Genomic DNA, 9,274 nt, shown 5'->3' with positions numbered 1-9,274 from the left:
TTGACAGTTGAAAATGAGCTTTCTGGGTTTGCCAGGGGAAGATGGAGAGCACGAGATGTGACAGTTCCATCCGAACTGGATATCTCCATTGCCTCGTGGATGCAGTCTCCCCTGGGCCGGGTCATCTTCGAAGGGAAGGGCAGCAGGCAGCCCCCCTCAGGACTGTCTATGCACTTCCGTTTTCTCACCTGGCCTCGCGCGCCTCCGCCCTCGAATATTCCGGTCCAAACCCAATTCACTCGGCTCCGTCGGGGTTCCGGGGGGGAAGGAGGGCGCTCGAGACGGTGGGCGGGGCCTATTTGACGGTTGGGGGCAGCACGGCGGTTGGAGAATTCGCCGTTCTGATTGGTCGGAAGGTCTGCCTCGCGCGCGGCTTGCGGCACGTGGCCCACCTGTTGGCGCGCTTCAGCGGGCGGGGTGGCTTCGCTCGCCAGTGAAGAGGCGGAGCGAGAAGAACAGGGAGGCGAAGGAGGCGGAGAGGACCGCCCCCGGCACTGTTCACTTCTCGGACCTGTTGGGTCTTGGTGAGAGGTTCTCATTTTTCTCGGCTCCCTCCTCTCCCCTCTCCCAAATTGGGGAGTGAGAGGTTAGACGGCGCTGTCCTCGGATGGGCCGCTCGAAGCCTCCCCACCCTGAGGGGGTTTGGCCCATCGACTGGTGGCTCCGTGCCCTCGGGTCTCCGCGTTTGGGTAGCTTCAAACTTTGGGTCGAAATTGATTTCTCGTCCTGCCTTCCCCCGAACCCCTTTTCTGCCCCGTTCCCTCACATGCCCCGGGTCCCAGCACAGATGTGTCCCCACACTACCTTTCCTAACACCCCACATTAGAACAGTGCTTGGCACATAGTAAGCGCTTAATAAGTACTCTCATTGTTGTTATTATTTCGTTTTAATCCCCCTTATTAACAGGGAAGTCTTGACTCCCAATAAAACTTGGCCTCAACTCGAAGTCTCTATTGGGCTCTCATTGCCCTCGCTCTCTCGCCTTCAACGCTCAGTCTTCCTCAACAGCGGGCTCATTCAACATCTATCTGCGTCACACTCCTTCAATGTCTCTTTCCTTAGCTCCCAATCTCGCTCTCTCTGTCTGTCTCTCTCTCTTCCCCCTCCTTGCCTCAGTTTGGGCACCTCTTGTCCCCACTTCTGTCACCCTGATATTCCCATAGGCCACCAGCGTTGTCATCCCACAGCATGCCATTTCCTCACCAGCACATCATTCTGTTACCCACATCTTCCGTCAAGGTTTCTTGATATGTTTCCCCAAAAACGTTTGCTTTGTTTTCACTTCACCATAAATCCATATTGGTGACATGGAGGCGCACAGGTGAGAGAAGCAGGAATTCTTCTGGCTTCCAAAAAAATCACAAGTAGGTATGGGTAATTTTGGAAACTATTAAAATGGGCCTCTTTGAGCTTGCCCTGGACATCTAAAAAAGGATAATGTTCTATATAGTACTTTTATGACATTTAAAGAGTAAATATGTGCCAGACAAAGTATATTAACAAACCTGTACTTAGGGGAAGGCTGAATGGTTAAAATATAGTTATAAAAGTAGAGGTTTGCCATGGATGGGGGGGGGGGGGGTTTCCAAATTTAAACAATTTTTGGAGAGCCTAGATTCTTTACATATGACACTTCTGACAAGCTGAAATTTGGGAGACTCAAATATGTTTTTAAAGTCAGTTTTTTTATGCTGTTCAGAATTCTAGCCTCTTTCAACCGTAATTTTGAAAGATCATTCAAAGTAAAGCAAGGATTCAAGAGTATGGTTGAATGAAGTTTTGTTACATATCTTTAATTTTGTAGAGAAGCAGCATGGCTCAGTGGAAAGAGCCCAGGCTTGGGAGTCAGAGGTCATGGGTTCTAATCCTGGCTCTGCCACATGTCTGCTATGTGACCTTGGGCAAGTCACTTAACTTCTCTGAGCCTCGGGTCCCTCATCTGTAAAATGGGGATTAAGACTGTGAGCCCCACGTGGGACAACCTGATCACCTCATATCCCCCCAGCACTTAGAACAGTGCTTTGCACATAGTAAGTGCTTAACAAATGCCATCATTATTATTACTGTTATTATTTCATAGAATAAATACTTTCCCTCTGTGATCAGTGGTATTTGTTGAGCTTCTGCTTGCCCCACAGCCCCACACCATACTTTATTTTAATGTCTCACTCCCTTTCTAGACTGTAACTCCTTATAGGTAGGGAATGCATCTACAAATTGTTGTTTTGAACTCCCCCAAGTGGTTAGCACAGTGCTTTGAACACAGTAAACACTCAATAAATAACCATCTACACAGCAAATTCAGAGTAGGCATAGTGGGAGCAGGAAACCACTGGGAACAGGGTGGGAGCTGGGGAAGGAAGAGGCAGCAGGGGTGGGGGAGAATCTACATACTTGCAGGGATTAGAGAAACTATTGGGGAAGGGCAGCCACTGCTGGGATAAATCACCAACTTGCAAATTGTGGAATGGCCATATTCATTCATTCAATTGTATTTACTGTATGCAAAGCACTGTACTAAATGCTTGGGAGAGTACATAATAACAATAAACAGACACATTCCCTGCCCTCAACAAGTTTACAGTCTGGGGTGGGGGGGTCATAAGTCTGTTGTAAGTTCATTACCTGGAGTTGTCTTGTAATCTCTAAAAGTAGAGATTGAAGGCACCGGACTTTTGTCATTCACATGATTTTGCAGTGCTACCAAACTATACTACCAAATGAAGAACTGCCAACAGAGACAGTTGCCAGATGCCCCTTTCATTGAAGAGGTTGTCCTTCAGCACAGCAACTGTCAGGGGTTGGTATTGCAATCAGATAATCACTTGTATTGGGCCTTCCAAATCTGCCCAGCGATATGTGACCATCTGATGATGCTTTGCCTACCCCTGAAAGCAAATTGCTATCATCATCTCATAATCACCAGCTATTCCTCCCCCCCCCCCCGACCCCCAATAACAAACTGAAGTGAAGAAGAAGAATTCTACGAAGATTTAGGCCCTCGATACAGGACTACTGACATTGAATAAACTGGTTATAATTAGTGAGTTGATGATAGCAATGCCCTCGCAGAAAAACATCTTTGGATCCAGTGGAGTGGTAAACTCAACAGTGATAGCCTACTTTTCCTGAGTGCAGTAAACATCCAGTGATGACTAATTCATCTCTCTGCCACAAAAAGAAAGACATCTGGTTGCACCCACAACCCAAAGAGTGGTATGTCATTTGACTATATGATAGAATTGCAGAGGGACTTCCAGTAGCCATCCCTGAATCAGGCAGTACAGACTGAGGGAAGGACTGAAGTAATGCTGTACAGACTGATAAAAGGGCTGAAGTAATATATCAACCTGCACCAAGGAAACCACATACCCCCATATGTGAATCTCCCCTTCAGAGGCATTGTTACCAATCCACGAAGGAAGCTACATATATATGTATATTGTTCAATTAATAAAGCATACTTTATACTATGTCTAATGTTGGGGGGAAATGTGCCTAATATTTGTAAGTTCATTAAAATAAAGCAGTGCTGCTCCTTGGAAACTCGAGTGTCTTTTTTGGCCCTAAATGGCCCTCTCATCTTCCATACTGACCCAAGTATACTGCTGCACTCAGAAAAATTCACTTACCCCAGGGAAAGGACTGACCCTTTTACCATTAAAAAAAAAAAAAGTCAGGTAATATTGCTAATCTCGAAGAAGATGACAATCTGTAAGCAGCAGTAGGCTTTGGATTGTTCCAACCCTTGAGCGAGCATGTCGTTTGTGTATTTCTAGATGACATTATGTTCTTAATTTCGTAATAACTTTGCAATTGTTATCACTGCTGGGAAAGTGCCTTTAGAATTTTTGTTGAGTTTGCATAGGGTTTCCTTGGATGTGTCCACATTATTTCCTTAATTTAGCTGTCTCACATCATCCATTAGCTGGAGAATTGTGAGGCTTTTGCTGAAGAGGACATGTGGGGGCCAAGAAAAGTGTCATCTATTTCTTATAGTGCTCCGTCAAGGAGCCGGTACGGGGGTTGGTGGCTGTCCGATGTGTTTCCTCAATGAATTCAGGCACTTCCTCCAGAGATCCAAAGTTCATATCCTCTTTTCTTGCATGAGAGAATGTGAAGACACAACTTTCACTTGTAAAAATTAGCCATTGTTTTGTAATGGGGGAAGTTCCAGATTTCATCCAAATTTCATCAGAGAAGCAGCGTGGCTCAGTGGAAAGAGCCCGGGCTTTGGAGTCAGGGGTCATGGGTTCGAATCCTGACTCTGCCAATTGTCAGCTGTGTGACTTTGGGCAAGTCACTTAACTTCTCTGGGCCTCAGTTCCCTCATCTGTAAAATGGGGATTAAGACTGTGAGCCCCCCGTGGGACAACCTGACCTCCTTGTAATATCCCCAGTGCTTAGTACAGTGCTTTGCACATAGTAAGCGCTTAATAAATGCCATTATAATAATAATAATAATAAAATCTTGCTAGTAAAAAAGCCAACCCCGAACCAAATATTTTACAGTACCAGATTGTGGTCAAGACCTTTTCTTCCCATATAATTTGTGCTTTCCTGTTACCTGACCATCAACATTTCAGGATTGCTAGCCTCAGTCAGTGATTTTTTTAAAATGGTATTTGTGATTATGACATATTGTGCCTGATTCTACCCCCATGCTGAGGAGAAGCAGTTGTGCCTGGCTAAGCCACCTGCTTTTTGTCTTAACTGCACACCCGTGGAAGGGGAGTGACTGTAGTGGATCTGGTGATTGAGACTGATGGTACCATATTTGAGGCACCTGCCATTGTCCCAACCCAGAGTATAAATTACACTACTTAGGAAGTGCTGTTTCTCCTGACTGCCCTGTAAGCGAATGAGATGGCTAAGCCATTTCTCTGTATGTTTAACTGAAAAAGAAAGAAAGTAGGGGCAAGAGATGGAGGAAGATATTTCTACTGTCTACACCTCTCAATCACAGAGGGAAGAATCAAGAAAATTAAGGATGCTGAACAGAGGTGCATAGTATGATTGAGTCAACAAGTGAGTTTTCCAGTACATATGTAAATTCAATTGGGTATGTGCCCTGTTGAAGTGAGGATTCAGAGGGCCAAGGACTTCAGACCTTAAGTAAGGTAAGCATTGGCCTCAGCGCACCAAAGCTCGGGGTGGGAGGGTGTCTTGAAGATGAGTTTCCTGTTCATTGAAATTGAATGATGACATGAGGGGAAGAAAGCAAAAGGATCAAGAGGGGGGTGAAAAGAGCAAGAGAGAAAAGAGGAGAGAGGGTAGGAAAGAGAAAAGAGGAAGGGGGAGAGGATGCAGGGGGGGAGAAAGTGGGGAGAGGAAAAGGGAGAGTGGGGAGGGGAGTGAGTTAATAGGTCAAGTACTGTATTTTGGGTCTAGGGGATAACCAATGTAATTTTTTAGTAAATTGTGAGTGGAATAATGTTATCAAATTTAAATTTGCAGGGTACAAATTCTCTTAGTTCTTATTCTGATAAAGATGTTGAGATGATTTTTCAAGAGACTTAAATGTTTGTGGTGTTATTACTCATGCAATACTAATAATAGTAATAATACTAATACTAATAGTATTTGTTAGGTATTTACTATGTGCTGGAGTAGGTACAAGATAATCAGGTCAGGCAGTGTCCCTGTCTCACAGGGGATGAACATTTTAAGGAAGAGGGAGAACATGTATTGAATTCCCATTTTACAGATGAGAAAACTGAGGCACAGAGGAGTTAAGGTCGCATAGCAGGCCAGTGGCAGAACTGGGATTGGAACCCAGGCTCCCTTGCCACCCAGGTCCTAGTTCTTTCCATTAAGTCTCATTGCTTCCCTGACAATTTACTGTGACTCTAGCTAAAATTTTGAAATCTAATTCTTCTGCTTGTACTAGAATTTTTAGGTTTCAGGTGTGGTAGAAATATTTTAGGTGAAAATGATCATATAGCTCTTCTGCTACCTGAAAGCTTTGGTTATATGCCAACCATTTTGTACTCATCGATACTTTCAATTGTTAGGTTTTTGGGGGTGTCTTTGAAATGTGTTGAGAAGATAGAAACAGATTATCCTGGATAAGAAATACCTGTCCTGCAGGAAAAATATGCAAGGAAGACATAGAGTTTTGGAGCACCAAAATAACAATTTTCTTCTATAGGCCATAAAAGTTATTAGAATACATGTGAGTTTTTTACTCAAAAGCAACAGCAGGATTAGAAGGAAATAAAGCTGCATTCCATATCAGAACTTTGTCAAAAAATTTTACATTTTGAGAACTAATCTTACTAGAGGAAGATGGTGCCTTACTGATTCAGTGTATTCAGTCCAAATGGGCCTGGATTACAGTTGTAAATTGTGCACCACAGTGCAGAGTTTAATGAATGGAGGATGATGTTTATTTCCTCTAGATCCACAGGAATAAGTGTACAATTCTGGTCTACTTTTAAGAAATAGCAGTGTAAAATATGACTACAAGAAAATTTTGGAAGTGAATACTTTATTTGTGATTTGAAGAATCAATAGAAGGAAGTTAAACTAGAATTTAAACTGTCTCATTCTGGGACTCCTCAGAATGAAAGCATATCTATTATGGCCCCAAAAGCTTTTGAGCAGTTTAGATACAGGAGAAGACCTACATTTCAATGGCTAGTACTGCAGTGACCATTGACGAATGTTTACATTTGGATTCCTTTATGGAAGTTAGACCCTATGAATTTGTATTCCATAAAATTCTAGTAATGTCTTTATTTAAGAAAGGGTGTATTAGTTTATTTTCCCTGATATTCTGGTTTCTCAATGTGCATGTATAGTGTGTATCACCATGCTGACAAAGCATCTATCTTTAAGCTATACACTAAAGTGAAAGCTGACTGGGGAGGCAAGTAGAATATACATGCTACATATATACATCTTGGTGAGGTTTCATCTTTAGGAGGTCCCATCTTTTCGGATGGGAATTGTATAAGAATTTGCTTGTCCATAGTTTTTTTTTTTTTCTACTTAGGGTAGATGAAGTGTGTTGAGGAAGAGAGGGAAAGCAAGAGAGGAAGGTTAGGTCTCCATTGGAAAGTATGTAGGCTGTAACTGGTTCTCTGAATAAGATATAGTGTGATCTAGTAATAACAATAATGGTATTTGTTAAGACCTTACTATCTGCCAGGCACTGTACTAAGCGCAGGGTGGACACAGTCCCTGTCCCCCATTTTACAGATGAGGGAACTGAGGCCCAGAGAAGTGAAGTGATTTGGCCAAGGTCACAGAGCAGACAAGTGGCCGAGCTGGGATTAGAACCCATGACCTTCTGAGTCCCAGGCCTGTGCTTTATTCACTAGGTCAAGCTGCTTGAAGTCAGGAGGCCTGGGTTCTGATCCCAGCCCTAGCACTTGCCTGATGTGTGGCCTTGGGCAACACAACTTTTCTGTGCCTCAATTTCTTCACCTGCAAAATGGGGATTAAATGCCCATTTTTCTGATTACATTTTGCCTATCCCAATGTATAGCACAGTGCTTGGCTGTGGTTGTCAAATGTTTAACAGTACTATTATTATTATTATTATTAGATGTGTTTCAGGAACTAGTGCATTCTTAAGATGCCTAAATCCATTTGAAGAGAGTTAAAATTATGGTACACCCTTAATAACCATGAAAGGGATTTTAGTACTTATTTGAAGAGTGCTTAAGAAATTAAACAACCTAGAGGGTTTTCTAAAGTTACACCCAGTTACCATCCTAAATCTTATTTTGTGCCTTCCAAATGGAAAGGAAAGATTCTTTCAGCAAGCTGGTGGTTAATGCTGTTGTGATGTGAAGGCATTTTCAATTGATTAGGAGGAATTTTGACATATTGAAGATTTCATCATGCTTTTTGCAATTTTTCCAAAGGTTTAAAGGTTATTTATGCTAGAAATGTCTAGTTTTGCAGAAGACAACTGTATATCTATTTTTATTGCTGTTCTTGGCTACGATTTTGCTATTTAGTGTTTAGGATATGTTGATTGTTTTGAATCTGCTGCATAGTTCCATGATTCTTTGGTACTTTAGTAATCAGCTGATAAAACTCACAAAGGGATATACATAATTTCTGTTGTTGAAAGCTTGCCCAATGCATCAGGATTATCTCAGGGACAGGGAAGTGGCTTTGTGTAGTAGATTTTTTTGAACAAGGGAAGGAAGAATAATTTGTAGCAGGAAAGAAGGGAAATTTTTCTAGCAGAGATCAAGTTTGACCAGAGTTTGAGATTGAACAAAGGGAACAGTTCAGTATTTTCAGCAGGGTTGGGTGAAGCAGATGGGTAAGGGAGGGGGTATGTAGTTGAAACAGCCTAATGAGGGCTTTTGAAGCAATGGATGTGATGCTACCACTTCCAGAAGGCATTCCCTGATAAATTCTTCTCCTCCAGTCACAACATCCTCCCAACTCTCATCTTAGCACTTCTGTACCACCTCAGCATTTATGCACTCACAACCTCCCAACACACTTGGGTGCATATCAGTTGACTATTTAAGCAGTTCACCTAGCTGTACATTATTTTGTGCCTCTTCCCCTTTAGATTTTAGGGGTGTTTTTTTCTACCTTTGTTGTTTGCTCCCAAGTGCTTAGCACAGTTCTCTACTCAAAATAGGAGCTGAATATAAATTTAATTGAATGACTGAATGCCAGGGTGAGGCAAGCAATAGCTGCTTTAGCAACGGCATCTCGAGTTGTCTGTCAGTGCTGGTGCAGCATGATAGGCCACTCCAGCCCAACCACTTGAGGTGAAGGGGATGAAACAGTTGGGTTAAGATGTTTGATGTCTTTATTTTCAGTTATGGTAACTGGAGGGCAAGGTTGATCAAAATTGAAGTGGTGGATGGTGGAGAGGAAGGGGGAGAGTTCTGAGGTAGTTGCACAGATCGGTGATGGCTCCAGTTCAGCTTCTGTGAAGGAGCTCAACAGAACCCCTAAAACAAAGCCACCACATCTACTTCATTCATTCATTCATTCATTCATTCAATCAATCGTATTTATTGAGCGCTTACTGTGTGCAGAGCGCTTGGGAAGTACAAGTTGGCAACATATAGAGACAGTCCCTACCCAACAGTGGGCTCACAGTCTAGAAGGGGGAGACAGAGAACAAAACCAAACATATTAACAAAATAAAATAAGTAGAATAAATATGTACAAGTAAAATAAATAAATAAATAGGGTAATAAATACATACAGACATATATACAGGTGCTATGGGGAGGGGAAGGAGGTAAGGCGGGGGGGTGGAGTGGGGAGGAGGAGGAGAGGAAGGAG

The 9,274-nt window shown here is 42.8% G+C and overlaps 1 protein-coding gene across 1 annotated transcript in view; it reads left to right on the top strand.

The window, feature by feature from the left end:
* The first annotated feature begins 459 nt into the window (after positions 1-459).
* The window catches only part of PJA2 (praja ring finger ubiquitin ligase 2), a 51,460-nt gene continuing 42,645 nt past the window's right edge, over positions 460-9,274 (top strand). Inside the window, exon 1 of the mRNA XM_038770439.1 lies at positions 460-524. The gene's annotated coding sequence lies outside the window, so the exon portion shown is untranslated. The remainder of the gene's footprint in view (positions 525-9,274) is intronic.

Source organism: Tachyglossus aculeatus, chromosome X3 (genome assembly GCF_015852505.1).
Source record: "Tachyglossus aculeatus isolate mTacAcu1 chromosome X3, mTacAcu1.pri, whole genome shotgun sequence".
Classification (NCBI taxonomy): Eukaryota; Metazoa; Chordata; class Mammalia; order Monotremata; family Tachyglossidae; genus Tachyglossus; species Tachyglossus aculeatus.
The sequence above is the reverse complement of the archived record's forward strand: the minus strand, read 5'-3'. Positions and strand labels throughout refer to the sequence as shown.